This window comes from Eublepharis macularius, chromosome 3 (genome assembly GCF_028583425.1).
Source record: "Eublepharis macularius isolate TG4126 chromosome 3, MPM_Emac_v1.0, whole genome shotgun sequence".
Taxonomy (NCBI): domain Eukaryota; kingdom Metazoa; phylum Chordata; class Lepidosauria; order Squamata; family Eublepharidae; genus Eublepharis; species Eublepharis macularius.
In genome coordinates this window covers 32,011,502-32,033,792 of record NC_072792.1, presented here as the reverse complement: position 1 = coordinate 32,033,792, position 22,291 = coordinate 32,011,502, and the positions used below count along the sequence as shown (strand labels likewise).

At 44.2% G+C, this 22,291-nt stretch overlaps 1 pseudogene; it reads left to right on the top strand.

Moving 5' to 3' along the window:
* LOC129326188 (WD repeat-containing protein 13-like) overlaps positions 1 to 7,831 on the top strand; it is a 38,197-nt pseudogene extending 30,366 nt beyond the window's left edge.
* The last annotated feature ends 14,460 nt before the right edge of the window (positions 7,832 to 22,291 follow it).

Genomic DNA, 22,291 nt, shown 5'->3' with positions numbered 1-22,291 from the left:
GTGATACTCATGATTTGGTCAGCATAGCATATCAAATATTCCATCCACTCCTCAAAAGTAAGCCAAGAATTATAATGCTATCTAATTCTGAACAATGCCAAAAATGTGGATTGAAAAATGTGCAAACTAAGGCCATAAGCCCACAGGGGGAACATTTTTACTGAAAATCTGCTCCTGTCACATTTTGCTGAGAAACTCAAAAATAAATAAATAAAAACATGAGAGATGTTAAAATTCTCCCAAAACAAAGAGTGCTGACTGTGATCTCATGAAAGCTCATGAGATCACAGTTGGCACTATGCAGTTGCCTAGCAACGGAGACAGTAGAGCATGGACCTAGGCAAATCCCTCCTGTCTGCAGCTTGGAAGAAAGCTGCAGAGAAAGTGGTGAGGGAGGCTGGAGGGATTGAAAAATGGGGGGACTGGTATGAGAGAAAAAGCTTTTAAGAGGGAGGGAGTGAAAAACAGGAAGGGAGGAAAGTCTGTTGAGAGAAATAAGAGGCAGGACAGAGGATGGTTTATCTCTCCCTTACAAGTTTTACAGCTTGTTGATGTCCAAAATGGGTGCACCAAACGTATATTCCATGCTGTCCTCCTGACAGGTCATAGACTGGGAATCTGCAACTTATGACACTAGAACCAAATGTAGTTCGACATGGAACCAAATATGGCTCTTTTTAAAAAGAAATGAAATATTTACATTCAGGTACATTGTAGGGGTGGGTGGGATGCTAGAATAAGCAGTATTTTAAGGGAATGGCTTGATTTGGCAACCAGTGAGAGATGGGGGGGCTTGGGGGATGGTTATAGGCAACAGTATGATGTCACTTCCCAGAAAAACCCAGAAGTGAGGTCATATTTCTCTAGGAATCAGTGGAAACTCTATGGCAAAACCACATCCAATTTCCCCCAGAAGCAATGGCAATCCTCTCTAAGTTTTACCATAGAGTTTCCAGTGATTCCTAGAGAGGATTGGTGTCATTTCTGTTTTTTCCCCAGAAGTGACATCAGACCATCAGCCCAACAGCCTTTTTTAAAAAAAATGTCTTCTTAATTCCACTTAGCGGTTCTGGGAAACAAGAAGTGGGGAAAGGAGATCCCCTGCCCCGCCGGGGGTTGGCAATGCTAGAAATGATAGTGATGAAGAGTAGCCAGTAACCCAAATGTGAACCATGTCCCAGCTGTGAACCGTGTCCCAGCACTCGGGACACCCAAGAACAGAAGAGGTTTGTGTGCTCACTACACAACAGTACCCTTAGAGGCCAGTGACAATGAGAAGCATGACCCCAGCATGGTACCAGGTGTTAGCTGTAGATGCAAGGTTCAGCACATACCACACTCCAAAATTCCCGTGTTTACACACACAACCACCACCACTTTGGCAAAACATTTGCTGAGGAAAAAGTATCCAATCTGTTTATTTCAAGTTACTTTCAAGAACAAATAGCTAAGATCTTTAGAAAAAGTTCGCTATGAAATAGATCTCTGCTGCAGAGTACCTTTCTCTACACAAGCATTTTCATTGGAACAAGATTAATAGTTTCCAAGCCAAAAATATTTAGGCTGTAGCTACAAATTGGATTGGCCGCAAAAAAAGCCAAAATAAGAAAAATACATAAAACGGTTCTGTGAAGGGAATGCATCAACCCCTTCCAAACTTCTGATAATTAAGACATACTTATTTCAGAATTATATTTGGAAGTACATTTCACTCAAGAGTATTTACTCTTGAAATGAATAAGACTAGAAGAAGGTAAGCCCAGAGCAGAGACTCAGGCAGAGATTCATCAGACAGTGTCTTGTGATTACAGGTGATTCTCCTAAATCTCTGTATCCGGTATGGTTGCATAGTCCAATGACAGCCATTGTCCAATCACAGTTGCCAACTCTAGGTTGGAAAATTCCTATATAATATAAATTTTATTAGGTTTTCAAAGAAATTCCTAGAGATTTGGAAGTGGGAGTGGAGTCCGGAGAGACTGGGTTTTGGACAATGGAGGGACCTCACCAGGGTATAATACCATACAGTTCATCCTCCAAAGCAGCCATTTTCTCCAATGTATTATATTGGTTTGTTGTTTGATTATTGTTACAGTTCTAAAATTGAATAAAAATATTTTTTTAAAAAACAAAAAAACCCCCAAAGCAGCCATTTTCTCCAGGGAAATGATATCTGTAGTCTGGAGATCAGTTGTAATTCCAGGAGATCTGCAGCCCCTACCTGGTGTCAGGCTATGGCATTCCAGACCTGGTAGTCTGTCTCACTCCCTTCTGCAAGAAGACAAGGTCTTTTGATTTCAAAAGGTTTATTGTGAAAGACAGCATTCAAGCCCAGATGTACATATTCCAGGATTAGAGGTCCTGGCCGAGCAAAGCGTTGTTAGGAATGACTTACAGAACGAAAGTTGTTACATCTCACACTCCCTGAGCCCAGCCTCCCCCCTTGAGTTCACACAGCAAAACTTCTCAGAGCTGGCCAAGGTCGAGACGACAGATAAGACAGTATCCTTTCCCATTGAATCAGCTCCGTGCAGGTGGTGGGGCCTAGAGGGAAAGAAGACTAAACACTACATAGTTAAACATGGCGTTACTCAGGTTAAACAGACTCTGACACCTGGATACCCCACTAGGAGTCCCCTACCCATTATCAAGATGGGGCAGAATAACATATACCCAGCAGAGTAGGATAGGAGGATTATAAAGCCAGAGGTCTGTATCCCGCAGAGAACAGTGGGCAACCTTCTTTGTGAGTATTTTGTTCTCACCGGAGTCTTTTAATTATGTCATTAGTGTATTTCCTGCAGCACAGTCTCAGTACATGTAGAGCTTTTCCTTTATACACAGCTAGACTTAAGGATCTGGCGCCCTGCAAACCTGCAAAAATAATGATTTCACTTGCGGCAGCAATAAATTCATTGTGCCAGTCTGAATAAAGTTTTTGTTGTCAGAAGTTTCATTCATTCTAGAATGAAGGCAGGCTAAGGATCCCGCCCCCCATGCGCGCACACAGATGTGTGCACACACACACGCACTCTCTCTCTCTCTCTCTCTCACACACACACACACACACACACACACACACACACAAATGTCTTCATCCAGGAAGATGTGCACATTACAGATGAGTTATAGAGCTCAAATATGTAACCATCAGTGCCAACATTCTGTTTTGGTTCATTTCTACTTTAGTCATTAAAATTAACTGAGGATATGAATGTATTGTGTATGCATTGGCATGTCCACTACTCAGATTATTTCAGGGAATAGAGACAACCAAATTATTTCTTTCTTCCAGTTTGGCCGATACAATCTCTCCAAGTTCTAAGGATAATGAAATTATCTTGGCACACTTTGGCAAATGACTAATATGAAAGCATGGATCAAGAAACTTCTGCATGCTACCGTGGTGTATGAGTCAGTTGCTTTTATAAGGTCTGGATGTACTCTTTGGGAAACAGCTACATTTCTCAAAAGACTAATATGATCTGGATGCAAATGAGCATTAACATTTTTGGCAATGCCGGGGCGCAAGAATGTTGAAACTGGCCTGCGTTGCAGTCCACCAGTCCAGCCAAAGTAATTAAGAGAAAGCTTAGTTTTTCTTCACAAATCAAATGTATGAAATAAAAGTTCCAGGCCCCTTACTTCTATGGTATAATTTTCTTTTATTGCCTTAAAAAAACAAGCGCAGACTATGAGGCCTTAATGTGTAGCCTTAATGTTACTAATGGGAATCTCATCTATGGAAATATATATTTTCCCCCAATTACCTCATTTATTTCACTGTAATGTCCCTTTACAAGAGTTGATCTTTCCATCTGAAACAGGTCCCAGCTTCTTTGCTCATTTAAAATACCTCCCCAGTAGGCCAACTGATTAATATAACAACATAAGCACACACCTCTCCATTTGGTCCCATCGTTACAAAGCCCAGGCAACTTCCCATAAACCATTTACTGACATACCGAGGGAACAATGGTTCATTGTTTGTCAAAGTCACAAATGATGCTGCTTGGCTGAGCTAGCTGTGGTACAAGTGCTGGGAGGTGGAAGGGGGACTTTCTGAACACCAGCACTCAGGACACCCAAGAACAGAAGAGGTTTGTATGTGCACCACACAACAGTGCCCTTAGAGGCCAGTGACAATGAGAAGCGTGACCCCAGCATGGAAGCAGGCGTTAGCTATAGATGTATGGTTCAGCACATACCACACTCCAAAACTCCTGCTGTTTCACAGGCACAGCCAGCTGCAGGACAAGGGAAATGCTAGCTACACTGCTTTGCTTTGTATGTAGTACCTGCAGCTGTGAAATCAGCTCCTAGCCCAGTGCTCCTGCCCCTCTTGCAACAGAGCAGCTTTCACACCTACAGCAGCACTGTTGTCCAAAGCAGTCACATGTCACAATCAGAATTTTGATGATGACCCAACAGCACAGAGTGGCCATGGTTACCACTGCTCTTAAAAAAAAATTAACAAATAACAATCCAAAATATAACTGAACTTACAGACAATTTAGAACTATTCAGTTGTAGTAACAATACTTATTATTAGGAACTTACATAATAAACAACACAATAATTCAACTAGGTTTTGAGCATTTAAAAACAAACTATGACAATGACTATATGGTGAAGTAACCAGAGTTAGTTACTGATTGTATAATTCTAGCTTTCGGTTGAACATTATTCTTTTCTATATAAGTAAAAAAGGGAAGCCATTTTTCAGCGAAGTTTGTATTCAGCTCTGCATAAATCGGCTGTTATTTTTTTGAGAATGAAGTTGTTCCATATGTTTTCGAACCGATTCTCAAGTGTCCACATTTTATTTGCTTTCCACAATGTTGCTATAACACTTTTTACGGCTACAAAAAATGATGCAATGAGCTCCCTTCTGAGTCTAGGGATTGCTAAATCCTCCCATTGATCCAGAAAGATTATTTGGGGGTCTAATGGAATTTCATAGCCTGTAATTATTTTGATTTCTGCAAGCACTTCCTTCCAAAATGTGGAGATGAGATGGCATTCCCACCAGAGATGGGCGAAGGAGCCCTCTTGCCCACAGTTCTTCCAACATAGAGGGGATGTTGAGGAGGAAATCAATGATAACTTTTTAGGGGTTAGATACCACCTATGGATGATTTTATAGGTCTGAAGTTTCATTACAATTGTATTTGATATAAAGGTATAAGAAGACCATATCTTTTTCCATGTGGAGCTTGCTTGATCTACATTAAAATCCTTAGACCATCTGGTTTGGTAATTTAGCTGTTTTTTTTTTTTTTTGTGATGAGGGTCTTGTCAGCAGCAGGCTCAAATGAACCTAGTTATCTCTGAAGAAAGTCCCTCCTGTTGGTAGTATTGTCCTCACTTCAGTACCAGAAGCCAATCGTGACATGGATTGGTATACTACACTAAGAATCTCTCTACATGAGATGCCTCGGTGCATGTTAATTGAGTATAGGGAGACGCAATGTTAGCAGGGAAGCATAGTTTAAAAAGACAGAGCTGGCAGAGATTGCTCCCCAGAGAGTTTGTCAATTTCAACTTTGCCTCCCCAAAGTCTCTGTAAATTTCAACTCTCCAGTCTAAAACTGTGTGGGATTGTAACCAAACGGCAGTGAGGAGTGGAAATGGGCTGGAGGTGCCTTCCAGGGCTGGGCTTGAACCTGGAGAGGTTATAATGGGCTGAAGTTTCCCTTCTGGCATTTCACAGCCCCTTCACACAGCTCCAGTGTATAGCAAAGCCTTTGCCATGCCAGTGGCTCTGTCTTTTAAACTACTCTTCGTGGCTAACATTGCTTTTCCCGACACGTGTTCTTCACATGCCAGATGTCTTGTGTAGAGAGACTCTAAGTCTAACTGAGAACTGTGTCTTTGCAGGCATCAGCTATTGTCTTGACCAGCATGTGGGTGAGTTTGCCAATGAAAATGAACAACTCTTAGCCTGCTACCTTCTGGGTGGCACTGTTATTGTATGTCAGCTGGTACCTATACCCCTGATGGTGCCATGAATACTGAAGGGCCACAGCCAAGTTATTGTCAATTTTCTGGTTGCTTTCCAATTACGTTATTTTTTTTTCTACATTACCAGATGCCATTATTTGTATCTGGGCCACAGAGAGTGTTGAAAGTGTCTGAGCAGATACCAGATCCAGCTGCTCTTGCACTGTTGTGTTTCACTTTCCAGCTTTCCAGGGAACAATGATCTCATCGTGATGAGAAAGCACTGCCTCCATGTGGTGAACATCTCAACAGATGAAAAGGTGAAATGTAACTTGAGTGTGCTAATGGTTTGGCTGCTACCCCTCTGGTTTCATTCCCTTGGCCAGAGGGGGAATGAGGCAAGAAAAGACAGAGAGCTAGTGTGGCATAGGGGTTAGAGTGTCACACAAGGATCTGGATGATCGGGTTTGAATCTCCTGCTACTCCATCGAAACCTGATAGGTGACATTGGCAACCCTAAGGAGGACTGATCTTTATTGTCTGGAAATCACTGGTAATTCTGGGAGATATCCAGGCTCCACCCAGAGGTTGGCAGCCCTACTCACAAGGTGGTTGTGAGGATTTAGTGGAGGAGCAGGAAACAACAGAAAAAACTACTTTGGGTCCCCAATCAGTGGAAAAAACAGGATATACATTTTTTAAAAGTATTTTATCTTCCCTCTTGCAGCAGGAAAACTTTTCCAAGGCCAAACAGTTGGTAGTTAATGAGAGCAGCTTCATCACCAGTATCTCAACCCATTCTTGGATCAGCTGAGAAGCCACTGATACCTCCTCTCTCATCATCAATTTCAGTATTAGCAAGCTGATGCTGTATAGGTTAGTGGACAAGGAAGGGACACTCCAGTTTAAGAGGATCTTCCAGATACAACAAATTGCCCACCTAATCCACAGTACCTTCTAGCCCCTTGTCCTTGCAGCAAGGAGCTTGTGTTGTGACTAGAGATGGGCATGAACAGGATTACGAACTAAAAAAAGCCCACAAACAGCCCAATCTGCTGTTTGTGAACAAGCTGTTCATGAGGCCCCATTCTAAATGAACAGGTGGTCGTTGCAAGCCTTGTTCGTTGCTGTTCATTGCTGTTCGTCAAGCCAGACAGTCTGACACCTGCAATCAATTCCCTTGGCAACTTAGGCAGGGATTGTCTGAACTCCTGCTGTTGCCCTGGAAACCGCAATCAAAGCCCAATTTAGCTTGATAGGCAGGTCTTCCTTCCAAGTGTTAACTGGAGCTCCAAATTTGTTACAAGAGGAAAAGATCAGGGGGGAGGGGGGTTCCCAGCTCTGGCTTTCAGGGAGAGACAGCTGCTGTTAGAGAGACAGAGTGAGTGCATTGGAGCTTGAATTTTCTTTGTGTGTGGTGGGATAGGGATCTACCCCTTCAGGTTCCATTGCTGCTGCCAGGCTCTGGGGCCAAGCTATTATTTATTATTGGTACCTTTCCTGCTGCCTGCTCAGGTAGGGTTTCTGGGAGTGGTGTAGTAGGGATCTTGATGGCTGGAGGAGAGCCTGCTGGCCCCCACAAACAATGAACAACAAACATGTTCATGACAGGATCATGTTCGTCAGTGTTTGTTGTTTGTTGTTCATGGATGGCAACGAACAACGAACACCACGTTTGCTTTTTTTTTTCTGTTCGTGCCCATGTCTAATTGTGACTGGCAGGGAGGATACACACATCGACTTGTTTGATGTTGAAAGTGCTACCAAGGTCATCATTAAACTGCAGGGTCACGGTGCTGCTGGGCTGGATGTTGGTGCTGATTACGGTGAGAGTCTGTTGGCCTTTAGTAATGCAAAAGGCATGGCCATTATCAGGAGGAGAGAATAGAGATGGCAAACCTTTCTCGGACAAGTGGTGAGAAGTACATTTACTGAATGGTTTGTGGATGGAGGCAACTTATGGGGCACTCAGGAGCCCTCCCAGACTACAAAAGAGTCCATTGATTTTCCAGCCTCATTCAGCACCACCTTAGATCTTATCTTTTGGGCTGCGAGTGCAAACTGAGAGACTCTATAGGACACATGATTATCAGTGTCAGAAAACAAAAACACAATCTTCTCGATTTCAGAATATGTGTTTGTCACTGATAGGATTCTGGCCAAGAATTCAGCTCCGGGTACACTATATAATGGACAATAAAGTAGGTAGTGGGGAAGGTTCTCCTCTGTAGGTAATCCACAAATGCAGGCGCGATGTTCCATAGGGGCATGAGAATAACACCCTGCCAAAAGAGCTGTCTGCATCATCTGAAAGCACAGAGCAGTGAAAAACATTCTGAGGTTGTAATGAGAAATACTGGCTAGGTAGGGAGATCTTAAATGGTCAAATTTGATTAGTTTATACCAAGGAGCTGCCTTAGATTTTAATATTGATAGCCGATCCATCACGGCATCTGACTTGTAGATCCACTCCTTAAGTGGGAGGTTGTTGGCTGAGACCCCTAACAGGTCATCCAGGACCCCAGACCCCTAACAGGTCATCCAGGACCTTTGGCAAATGGTGAATAGAAAGCCAGGGCATGTGGGGTCTTTGGATAGTAAGTAATTATCCAAAAGGATAAGATGGTCATTGATGTATATTTTGTAGGCACAATCTCTGTAGATTTTCCACAGAGTTTTGGAAATAAGTACTTCCTAGTTAAGCAAAAAAAATTTTGTTGTTGTTGTTTTTCCAAGGTTTGTGCAGCACAAACAACAGTATTTAAACATGAATAAAATGTGTGGCAGCAGAATTTACACAAGATGCTCCACGAGTGCTTCATTAGTGAACTCCTCTGGGACACATTTTGGCTCAGGATAACATTGAGCGTCTGTATGCAAGAAACAACTGTGATATTGTGGGTTGGAACAGTTGGCTTGGCAGGATGTGTCACAAAGGCTAAGTGTCATTCCCATTTATTTGCTATCAATGTAGAAATATAAAATATGCATCACTTTATGCCGCACCAGTTAGCAGTCATTACAAGTCTCCCCCTCAATAATAAAAAATGGATGTGAGCCTTCAACAGACACCACTATGAATGCAGTTGGCCAGAGTGGAGGCTTGAAGGCTAAAGGGATACAAAGATGTTTACTGTGCAGCAGTATGGTTTGCTAGGTTTGTAACCTGCATTTCTCAGGGTGCCTTAAACCATTTCAGCCAAATGGAACCTTCCCATAGGACAATTACCAGGGCAGTGCTCGTAATTGACATAATGTCACACTTGCCTGGCGCTCCTGCAACTTCAGTATCCCTCCGGCTCCACAGTCAGGACAACCCTGGCTGCCATAGAGAAAACAATCATTTAGCTCAGTTTTGCGGCATTTTCACAGCAGCAACTGTTCGCACACATTATTTTCTGAGCTTTTTGCAGATTGCTGTGGCATTAATAATAAAAAAGGAACATATCTTTTCAAATGGGCTCGCTTGAAATGATACACTTGGCCAAGTCGGAGGATGCCTGATGGTGGTGATTAAAATGCTATTTTTACTGGGCAGCGGTTCTTTGAGTTTATCTCCCTGAGAACCCAAAGGCTTAAAACAAATACATAAATGTTCTACCGATGTGTGTATCACATGTATAATAAAGATGGTTTCTCACTTGCCAGGTCAGCGCGAGGACTGTGCACCAGTTGTGAACAGCATGCCTGAACATTCAACAAGCTGTTTGATTTGGTTTGAGCAGCTTGGATGTGTTCAGTTGTGCTTTTTAAAAAAGCAGTTGTGCATATGCAATGTTATTCAGCAGTCTCACAGGTCCGCCCCCCTCCCCCCGGTCACTGCTTCTTTGCCTGTCTTCCACAATTGGTACATTCTGTGATTTTTTTTAAAAAAAAAAAAAAACCTTCCACAGTAACTTACAGATGTTAGACATTTCTTGTTCCTTATGTCTGCCTGACTCTGCATCACTTGTTAATGAAAAAGGTAGCTGAATTGTGCAAGACTGGGAATATTCACACACACACACACATTTTTGCACTGTCTCATGGGACTTGAATTTAATTTTTGAGAAAACCTATATCATTCCCTAGATGAAAAAAATTCTGCAAGTTGCAACATGTACAAATGTAGAGTTTCCCCCCGAAGGCTCAGCCTGCTGAAGAACCCATAGTGTGCAAAACAATCTTAACAACATTTAATTGATATATAATAAATAAAATAATTTATAATAAATAATAACATTTGATTTATATATCTCCCACAGTAGTTTACAAAGTACGTTTTTATTGTTATTATTGTTATTATTATTATCCCTACAACAATCACCCTGTGAGGTGTATGGGGCTGAGAGAGCTCTATGAGAGCTGTGACTGACCCAAGGTCACCCAGCTGGCTTCAAGCGGAGTAGTGGGGAATCAAACCCGGTTCTCCAGATTAGAGTCCTGCAGGAAAGCATTATTAGCAGCTATGGGGCAGGTGCACAGTTGCTGAATATGGCCTCCGAACTGGATGCCAAACAAAAACATAAAGGTAATTTGATCAGGGGTCCAATTTATATGCAAACAACCAATTCAGTCATAGGAAGTTCAAATGGCAACTTCAGGTCAAAGTTCTCAGCATTTTTAGGATGCTTTCCAATGAGCCCCAAGTGATTCTAAAAGAATCCAGTGAAATGATGGAAGAGAAGGCCAGACGAAGGACTCTGAATGGGGATTAGGAAGGAAAAAATGGGCAGGAAGGAGAGAGGCACATAGCCAGGGACTGCAGGGAAGATGAAAGACATTCTCATATTGAGCTGAAGCAGCCATCCCCGAGTCATTTACTGTAACATTCTGGTCTGCTAATAATTTAACAATATACTTGTTCTGAAACAAGACCGGTTGTAAATAAACACATTAAAATAGTGATTCCGGATTTTTTATGTGTTGCTACTATTGAATATTTTTTTAAAAAATGGTTGACAATTTAGCAAAAAAATAAATAGAAGTATAATATGACTTGATGAACCTGACCCCTTAGAACTTTGATATGTTATGACAGTGTATTTTGATTTTCTTATTTCCGATTTACCTTTTGCTTTCAGTAAATAGTTCAGTATACAGATCTGTGACGAGAAACTACTTGGATTTAAATCAAAGTAAGCACTGAATTCTGCTTAAGGATTTTGTGCCACATGACTTCCATCATGAATGACAGGTTGTAATAAACACGGTTGTATAGCAATGTACTTTCATGGAAGTACCCTTTCTGTGAGCGGAAGGACATATGGATTTCTTGCTTAGTGGGAAGGAAACTTCTGCCCGTGCAAGATATAGTGCAAGGGATATTTCATCAGCTCCACCCCACCCATAATGACCTCCTTTGATCAAATCATATCCCAAGACCATTGCTGTAATCAAGTCATTCACATGCCTGAATGAAGCAGCCCTCCTAACTAGACGTGGGCACGATCCAAAAAAAAAATTCCAATTAAGCCGTTCGTGGATCTGGGCTGCCGCCGAACGCAGGTCACCGATTCTAACTGATCAAGCTTCATTTCCGGTCCAGAATCGGGAATCGGGGAGGCCAGCGCCCAGGGCAACCGTAGTCAGGCTCTTGTGCGCGCACTCCTGAGTCGCCCCCGCCCACGCAGCAAGCCGGCTATCCTGGTGCGCTGTGGAGCTGGCAGCAGCACAAGTGGCTCGGAGGCTGCCCACGCCTTTCACCTGCCCCACAAGACAAGGGGCGGCCGGCTTGCCCACGTGCCCCTTGTCCTGGGAAAAGACGAACGGCACGGGCGGCCTCCCAGCCACCCGCACTGCCTTTGGGATGTACTAAAACGAATGACAGGATTGCCCATTGAAAATAATGGGAGAGGCTTGAGTGTCCATAGGAAATAATGGGAACTTGGAATGCCCATTGACTTGCATGGGCTCCATTGAAACACATTAGAGCAAAAAAAAAAAAGATGCAAAGAAAACATGGACTGGATTTTGAAGGAAAGTGTCTGGGCCCAGAAAGACTGTTCTAGGACTGGATTGACAGGCCTGAGTGCATTGACAGCCCTTGGGTGTGACAGAAGGGGTCTGGGACTGGACTGACAGGCCCCACGCTGGAATGACGGCCCCTGGGTGTGACAGAAGGGGTCTGGGACTGGAATGACAGGACCCTGACTGGACTGACAGCCCCTGGGTGTGGCAGAAGGGGTCTGGGACTGGAATGACAGGCCCCTGGTTGGAATGACAGCCCCTGGGTGTGACAGAAGGGCTTGGGGACTGGAATGACAGGGCCCTAAGTGGAATGACGGCCCCTGGGAGTGACAGAAGGGATCTGGGACTGGAATGACAGGGCCCTAAGTAGAATGACGGCCCCTGGGGGTGACAGAAGGGCTCTGGGACTGGAATGACGGCCCCTGGGGGTGACAGAAGGGCTCTGGGACTGGAATGACAGGCCCCTGACTGGTATGACAGCCCCTAGGTGTGACAGACGGGCTCTAGGACTGGGATGACAGGCCCCTACCTGGAATCATTACCCCTGGGTATATCAGAAGGGCTCCTGGGTATTGTACTGAAATGTACTTACTTGATACTGATTGTATTAACCTCATACTGTGTAATCCGCCTTGAGTCTCAGTGAGACTGGAATGATAGGCAAGATACCATTATTCCACTCAGGGGCATGTCATTCCTCTCCCAGAACAATTCTGCAATATTTAGAGACTCTCAGTCCTTTCAAGAATGAGTTATTTAGGTCACAGAAAGCTTCTGCTATACCCAGAGGCTTTCATTGCACTCACGGGCCTATCATTCCAGTCCCAGAGTCCTTCTGTCACACCCAGAGGCCGTCATTCCAGTCAGGGGCCTGTCATTCCAGTCCCAGAGACCTCCTGTCACACCCAAGGGCCGTCATTCCAGTCAGGGCCCTGCCATTCCAGTCCACGAGCCCTTCTGTCACACCCAGGGGCCATCATTCCAGTCAGGGGCCTGTCATTCCAGTCCCAGACCCCTTCTGTCACACCCAGGGGGCGTCAATGCACTCAGGGGCCTGTCAATCCAGTCCCAGAACAGTCTATCTGGGCCCAGACACTTTCCTTCAAAATCCAGTCCACGTTTCCTTTGCACCTTTTTTTTTGCGTTTCAATGGAGCCCATGCAAGTCAATGGGCATTCCAAGTTCCCATTATTTCCAATGGGCATTCAAGCCTCTCCCATTATTTTCAATGGGCAATCCTGTCATTCATTTTAGTACATCCCCTGCCTTTTGCCTTTTGCCTTTCTCCAGGACAAGGGGCAGCCAGCTTGCCCACGTGCCCCTTGTCCTGGTGAAAGACGAACAGCGCGGGCGGCCTCCCAGCCTCCCACACTGCCTTTTGCCTTTCCTTTGTGCCCACCCCCTCCCTCCCCTGGGTTGCTGCTTCGTGGTTGGGAGGAAGCCTGCTAATCAAGGAAAGCTGGGCTTCCATTCGTGTTTCGAGGGCGACAAAAGGAGGGCAAACACAGCTGACTCCGTTGCCCCGGGAAAAAATTACTGGCGCAGGAGTGTCTGCAATTCCAAACAGAAACTGACCCATCCGATCAAGTCCCAAACAAGCAAACTCCCGACCGCTGGATCTGTTGCCGTGGACTGAACCGATTAGCTGAGTCACGATGGAGAAAACGCCAAAATCCGGGGGGGGGGGGTTGAAATCGTAATTCAGATCGTGCCCATGTCTACTCCTAACCAATGGTTAAAAATTATTGGCCTGCATCTAATCACTCCACTAAGTAAAGTTTGAAGCCTTCCTAAGGAGACTTCCTAAAGAGATTGCCATTGAGTCATAGCTGACTTACGGCAAACCCTGGCAGAGTTTTCATGGCAAGAGACTAACAGAGGTGGCCATTTCCTGCCTCTACAACAACCCTGGTCTTTGTTGGAGGTCTCCCATCCAATTATTAACCAAGGCTGACCCTGATTAGTTTCCAAGATCTCACAATATCAGTCTTGCCTGGGCTATCCAGGTCAAGGAATATTTGTAGTAGCACTGGATAATATCAATGTTATGTGTGGGTTTGACACTTAAAACACTGCCTCCCAGCATAAACCTCTCTCTATTCAGGTTCAGGGATACAGATGGTATAGACAGTAACAAAGTTTCTCTTCTCTGTTTAAAAGGAGAGCCCCCTGACTCCTTTTCCACACACTGGGTCCCCTCTCCTTTTTCCAGAGATACTACAAGAAAGGGTAGCACAATTCCCTAAGTTAATCATCTCTTACCCAGACACATCACAGAGCTATTGGGGCTGGGAACTAACCTGTTTTATTTTTCAAGCTGCCACTATTAATTCACAGATTTGTATATATGTAGGCAGCAACCAAGGTTTTTCAGTTGTATGTGTGCATACATGTTCCTTCCCCTCAGACAGTAGCCATTCAGTCACTAGAAACAAGGAGTTAAATTTTATTAAAGACTTAACACCAGACACGAGTAATTCATATGTATATACAACATTGCAATACTCAAACTTTCAAACTCAAAGTCTGTTCATGTTTCTAAGCCTCTCTGTAACATGACTATGTAAACATGACTATGTAAACATTACTATGTGTACTATTTATGTTTTTAATGGTAATGTTGATTAATTGTGTAGTGTGTTTTTAAGCTTTGTTGTGATCCACCCTGAGCCTACTGGTGTGGGGAGGGTGGAGTATAAATTGAATAAATTAAATTAAATTACATTACATTTTTGTCAGCCAGCAACACCTTATTGTCCTGTCTCTGTCTGGCTCAAGTCTCTCTCTCCAGCTGCCTAACTGTCACGTAATGGCTCTAACTGTCAACCTCCTCTCAACATTCTGTTAGCTTCCATTAGCTGCTCTTAGGAAGAGGTGAAACTGAAACTCTGTCACAGTGGGTTTTTTAATCTATACTGTATAAGTGATATGTACAAAGCATCACTTGATCAATGAGTGATGATGCGCCCATGTCAACAAGCCTTAAGTGGCTTATGACTAGGGCATAGATTCCAGAGACAATAGCTATCTCACTTAAATCATACATTTCTTTCAGGAATGAGTGTCAGAAAGACTGGAGTAACTCTGCATTGGATTGCACGGTAAGAGTCTTGTTCCTTTAAAAGGCACAGATCAAAGAATTTGGGCAAGTTGTTCAAACCCCTGCATCATTGCAGCACCACTAAGGTACATTTCGCACTCGGTTTTTAGAGCGCGTTTGTACCTGTTCCACATCCCATGTTTGCAAGGTTTTCACACTTAAAAGCAGTCATGGGATGCAGTCCCGCTTTTTGTCCGCTGTATCCCCGATTTTTCCCCCTGCGGAAATACCCCGATGTTTTTTTAAGTTCGCTGCCGACTAGCAGCTGGCCCGCATTTTGCTAATGTGAACACTTTTGCCTCCTTTTTGCTTCTCTCCCCCCCTCTCTCCTTTTCCCTGGGAGCTGATTGGTTTGTGCAGAATTAACCACTCCCACCCTCCTCAGCTCTCTGAACTCCTTGTCCACCATTTTTTTTAGTAAAGCGAGCTGAGGGTCATAAGGCTGCTTCTTCGTTGGTTTCCTTCCTCCCGGTATACATGCTGTTTTATTTTTTTTCAAAAGCCAGGAATGATTCCTAAGCTTGCTGCTAATTCCCTGCTAGCTTTAAAATCAAGGAAAGTGTTAAATAGCTGCTTTCTCCTTCCTCCCTTAGGGTATGCACACACATTCTTTTTTTTTAAAGACAAGAATGGGTTGCAACGTTGTAATGTTCCTGCACTTTCTTCCTGGCTTTAAAAGCCAGGAAAGGATTAAATGGCTGCTTTTCCCTCCCTCCCAGGCATGTTTCAGACTTTGCCAAAGAGGGGGGGGGAAACCCAAGCATTTTGCACAGCGCTTTGGAAACAAGCCTCTGCTTCCTGGGAGGAGATTAATCGGCAGCATTTTAACCCTTTCCTGGCTTGATTTAAAAAAATGAGAGTGGTACATGTTTTCCCCCAGAACTCTGCCACCAATTGCCTCTCCGGTGGGCAGGGGACAGCCCAATCAGCAAAAAGGGGGGAAGGGTTCCAACATTCCAACGTTACTACACATGCTGAATTTTTTAAAAAAAAGTGTGACGTGAATTGCAAGGCCCCAAAAGCCCAAAATTGCACCGAGGTTTTGAAATGAAGCACAGACACCAAATCGAAATTGCAGTGGACAGTGTGAAATGAACAGGTGCAATGCCGAAGCCACTGCGATCGGGGCGAATGCTCATAAATGGCGGTTTAAACCGTAAGTGCGAAAAGGGTCTAAATGTCAGCAGACCCCTTTGTAAGGTTGATTGAAATGTGTGCATGTTCGCAACAAGCATTTAATAAATCTGGTTGAAATTGGGCTTTGACAATACATATCATTCTCAGCCTCTTGGAAATTAATAGCAAAATGCCAAATTAATTTCAGTGGGAGAAAGAACAAATCTCCCCCCACCCTGCATGCACTGAAGTTGCCCAACACATAGTAAGAACATTGGCACCCGGAAGATAAACTCCTTTCCTTAGAGGGCAAGTATCATGAATGGAAAGTAAATGTTGATTCACCTTAGTACGTCTAGAATCAAGTTAAATAAAGTTAATATGTTAAATAAATTAATAATAATAAAAATAAATCAGTCAAAGGAGATTTTATCATGGAACAAATTTTGTTTGGGGTAAGCCTTTGCAGGTTTGTGACTGCCCTCCCTTTCCTTTAAAAAAAAAAATTATTGGTGAGTACATAAATTTTACATAAATTCCCCATATTACCTAAATTATAACAACCCCACCCTTTCCCCCCCTCCTTATTGACTTGCAACAGCTTTCCAACCCTTAACTCATCTTATCGTTTAAATTATTTTTAACTATATTCTTCTAAATCTTATATATATATTGTATCCCTTATTCTAAGCATATTCAAATTATTCTATAGCTCAGATTCTCTAATAAGTCTAAATAAGTCCATTCTATTCCTAGCTGTTTAACGTATCTATTTTTAATACAATCTTCTTAATAAAAGTATTAGCTTAGATTAATTAATAACTAAATTTCCCCATTAATGGTAAAGTTACTTCTCTCTCCCCTTTATAAAATCACAAATTAATAATTCTCAAACTGCCACAGTCCTCCTTTTACATCCCATTTTTTTTCTAAATATTGTTTCAGTTTCCCCCAGTCTGCAAAATATTCTCCTGGGTCCAGATCTTTCAGTTTTCTTGTCATTTTGTCCATTTCTGCCATGTACAACAATTTGTAAATCCAATCTTCTATAGTTGGTATTTCTTGCACTTTCCATTTCTGCACATACAAAAGTCTTGCTGCTGTAGTCATGTAAAATAGCAATGTTCTATATTGCATTGGAACATCTTCCATTCCCAAGTTCAGTAGCAGCAATTCTGGGTTCTTATTTATTTGGGTTTGCAAAACCTCATTAATTATTTCTATTATATCTCCCCAGTATTGCTTAGCTACCTCACAAGTCCACCACATATGATACAATGATCCTTCATGCTTTTTACATTTCCAGCACTTATCTGACATATTTGCATTTCCAAGCGCAATCTTCTTAGGTGTTAAATACCACCTATACATCATTTTATACACATTCTCTTTAATATTGGTACAAGTTGAAATCTTCAAACTCTGCCCTCCCTTTCCCAGAGGCTCAATAAACTTGCTGCCTGCCTGGATCCAGAGAGATGGGCTAGGCCAGCAGAGGCAGGCCACTGTTGACGGTTGTGAGTGGCAGAGATTAGCTAGTTACCAAATTAAAATGAAAGAGGAAGAGAAAAGCTAGCAATATGGAGGATTGTGTACCAAAATTACTTATTGCCATACTATTAGTGTAGTTGATGCCATATTATGGCAGAACCCATATGGCCTCAATGTGGGTTATGCTGAACTTCTACCAAGCAGAGTGCTGATGATATTTATGGGTCGGCAAAAAAGAGTCTGAACATTTTTCTACAGAACTCCCTTTCTGCTTGCGCTCTCAGATACCTCATCTCTTTAACCATTTTCTCTCTGTGGGCCTACAAGTATGATGGATGGTCTCAAAATTCCTCTTGAATTGAGGAGTGTAATGATTTTAAGTGTGTGTGTGTGTCTTTAAATGCTTGGTGTGATACAGATGAAGAGTGGTGGTGAAAGAGAGGGATGAGTGAGTGAGATGATTGGTTGATGACTGGCAAAGGGTCCAGTAGCACCTTTAAGACTAACCAACTTTACTGTAGCATAAGCTTTCGAGAACCACAGTTCTCTTCATCAGATGCATGGAGGGTATGGAGAAACTGGCCAGATAAATATAGGTGGCGGGCATGCACCCGCCCTTCACAGGGACAAAATTGAGCACCCGCCGCTGGGCATGATGATGTCACTTTCAGAAGTGCTGTCATCATGTGTGTGGGGAGCATGACCACTGAGCATTGGCCCAGAAGGCTTCTTGCCTCCCGGACCCATTCCCCAGGTCCTGTTCCCCCTGCTGATCAGTTGAGTGGCAGCAGCGTACAGAAGTTGGCAGTGGGGGATCCGCTACCCCCACCAGGGGGCCGGCAGCCCTAGAAGAACCCTAGGGTCAGGAGGAGAGAAGAATGATGTCAACTACTTTGGGTCTCCATTAGGGAGAAAGGCAGAGTATAAATAAAATAATCAATTTTTTACAGCTCCAGCCAACATTAACACCATTTTCTGTGCCTCAGGCCACCTGACTGCCATTCTCCCCATGCCACCTGTAATGTCTGAGTACAGTCATGCCATGATCGTCTGTATGTTGTAACCACAATGCTCATTGCTAACCTTGTCACTTGCCTTGTCACTTCTACCAAGCTCCGTAATGGAGTGCAGACCTGAACCGTAAAATCCTAAATAAAGCTTTCTACTGGACCCAATGTATGTTCACTGGAGAGGGGCTGAGGGATCTACGTGGCAGGAACTCATACCACCAGAGGACTTTTTTCCTGAAAGATCAGGAACTGACATATCAGTATAGTATTAAAATGCTATTGCAATAAACAATTTTTTTAAGCCTGAAAAAGCCCTCCCACAGCATAGGGGTACTGGGGAGGGAAACAGCAGAGGACTGAGGCAATGAAAGTGTGGTGAAAACTGCTGTGTGGCCCTTTGCCACTGGGGATATCTCTGCATTTGAAGCAGCAACGGAAGGAACATAGAAAACCAACATGTGGAAGCAGCCATGGTTTTTACAATGATCAGTTGTGATTCCAAGTGCAAGTCCCTTATGACTGCAGACTTTTCCTCGTCTAAGAGCCTTGAATGTCCTGACCTGGCTTGCCCAGTCTCATCAGATCTCAGAAACTAAGCAGAGTCAGACCTGGTTAGTACTTGGGTGGGAAACTACCGAGGAAGTCCAGGGTCTCTATGCAGAGCCAGGCAATGGAATGTCTTTTGCCTTAAAAAAAATCTTGCAGGTTGCCTTACATCAGTGGCAACTTGGAAGCAGAGAGAGAGAAAGAGAGAGAGATCTTGTATGAAGCTTCCTGTTATCATAGAAAAGGACAGAAAATGAAAAGAATTTCAACAGGGAGCAGCTAGCTAAGCTTTGTTCTTCATAATTAGCATTCCTTTGCATATAGATACTCAGATTTGGTAGTTAGAGCATCTTAGACATTTAAGATGCCTTTTATTTATGTCACAACAAGCACTCATGATGGAATTATTCTTTTTCTCTAGAGTTTCGCTATCCGTCTGGTGTACTGACCACCTAGCACAACAGCAGATACCCTGTCGCGCCTGCTAGAGGTGGTAGTGGGGTGGGGCTTGGAGTACTCCAGACTGATGGTGCTGGGGGATTTCAACATCCATGTTGAAGATGCCTCCTCTGTGCAGGCTGCAGACCTGGTGTCTTCCATGGCAGCACTCAGACTCTCCCAATTTGTATTGACCCCTACACATCAAGCAGACCACACGCTAGATTTGATCTTTGGGATGGGGTTAAATGTGGATCTGGGAGTGGTAGAACCGGTGCAATGGTCAGACCACTCGGTCCTGAAGGCTCAGCTGGGGATACCACCACCCCCTTCACAAGGGCGGTGAGCTGATTTATGCTCACTCGCGGAGACTTATGGAACCAATTGGGTTCCAGAATGCTTTGCGGGATCCAATGTTCCACGGCGGTTTGTTAGATGAGCTGGTGGAGGACTTGCAGTGCTGGCTCTCTGAAGCCATTGACAAAATTGCCCTCCATCGCCATATTTACCCCCGTGCAAGACGGGCTCCCTGATATACCGAGGAGCTCTGATGGAAGAAGTGGGAGCTAAGACAGCTTGAGCGAGTGTGGCGACGATCTCGGGATGAAGAGGCAAGATAATCTTATAGAATGTTTATGAAAGCCTATGAGGTGGCGGTGAAGGCTGTGAAGAAAAAGTTTTATGCAGCCTCCATCATGTCAGCTAGCTCATGCCCAGCAAAATTGTTTAATGTGGTTCGGTCATTGGTCTCCTTGCCAGAGGGAGGACATCAAATTTTGAATTCAGATATTAGCTGTGAGGCTTTTGGGAGCTTTTTTGCTGATAAAATCTTATCTCTCCGCCACGACTTGCCAGCCACAGTTGATTCAGTGAATAAGCTAGAGGCCCCTTGGCCACCTTCGGGGACAATATTTGATCATTTCAGCCCACTCTTTGGGGAGGAGATTGACAGGACCCTGTGATCAGTTAGGCCCACCACATGTCGCTTGGACCCATGCCCATCGTGGCTGGTAAAGGCCAGTGCCGAGGAGCTGCGGTCCTCGCTGGAGGCCATTGTTAACCTATCCTTAGGCTCCAGGGTTTTTCCTGGGCCATTAAAGAAAGCTGTGGTGAGGCCTCTTTTAAAGAAACCATCACTGGACTCCACTGACCTGGTCAATTACCGCCTGGGTTTGAAACTCCCATTTCTGGGAAAGGTGATTGAGCAGGTGGTGGTGGAACAGCTGCAGGGCTTCCTGAAGGATGTCTCGGCCCTTGACCCCTTCCAGTCTGGGTTCTGTCCGGGACATGGGATGGAGACGTTGCTGGTTGCCCTCACAGACAATCTTCGTAGATATCTGGATTGAGGTGGCTCAGCGCTGCTGATATTATTGGATATGTTGGTAGCATTCAATACAGTTGATTATGAACTTCTGATTCACTGCCTCGCCGATGTGGGGATACGAGGGACTGCCTTACAGTGGCTTGTCTCTTTTCTCCATGGTTGGGGACAGAGGGTGGTGCTTGGGGAGAAATTGTCATCCTGCTACCCTTTGGTCTGTGGAGTACCACAGGGAGCAATACTCTCCTCATTGTTGTTTAACATCTAAATGTGCCCACTTGCCCAGTTGGTGCAAAGTTTCAGACTTGGGTGTCATCAATATGCAGATGACACTCAGTTGTATCTGATGATGGACGACCGGCCCGACTCAGCCCCAGATGTCCTGGAACATGCTTTTGCAGATGTGACTGGTTGGTTGAAGCAGAGCCGGCTGAAACTGAACCCAACAAATATGGAGGTCCTGTACTTGAGCCACGGGGGATTAGGTTCAGGACTCTGGCTCCTGGCCCTCGATGGGACACTGTTAGTGCCAGTTCCAAGGGTCAAGAGCCTGGGGGAGATCTTGGATGCCTCCCTGAAAATGGAGGCACAGGTCACAGCAGTTGTCAGGTCCTTTTTTCCATCTGCGGCAGACCAGGCAATTTGTCCCTTACCTGTCAACCCGTGATTTAACTACAGTGATCCAAGCAACAGTCATCTCTAGGCTAGATTACTGTAACTCGCTCTACATGGGGCTGCCCTTGAGCTTGACCCTGAGATTACAGCTGGTACAAAATGCAGCAGCACATGTTATTACAAGTGGAGTACCGGATCAGATTCAGGGTTCTGGTATTGACCTATAAGGCCCTGTGCGGACTGGGACCAGCGTATCTACGGGACCATCTCTCCCCATATATTCCCCGGAGGACACTCCAATCAGGGGACAAACAGCTGTTGGTGGTCCCTGGCCCCAAGGAGGCCTGCCTAGCCTCAACTAGAGGCAGGGCCTTTTTGGTCCTGGCTCCCACCTGGTGGAATACTCTGTCTGCTGAAATCAGGGCCTGGCAAGACCTACTATCCTTTTGCCGGGCCTGCAAGACAGAGTTGTTCCGCTAGGCATATGGCTGAGGCTGGGCCTCCGCTGGCCTGAAAAGCGAGGTGTATACAATCTTAACCCTCCCTGTGAAGGCTGTCCACCATCCTGTTTTAAATCCTCTTTTAAATGCGTATCAATACACTGTTGTTTTAATGTTTTAATGTAGATGTATTTTTCTTGTATTTTAATATGTTATCCATCCTGAGCCTGCTCATGGGGAGGGCGGAATAGAAATTTGAAATAAATAAATAAAAGAAATTTTTCTCACAGTTGGGGGGCAGGTAGTAGACCCTCAATGGACC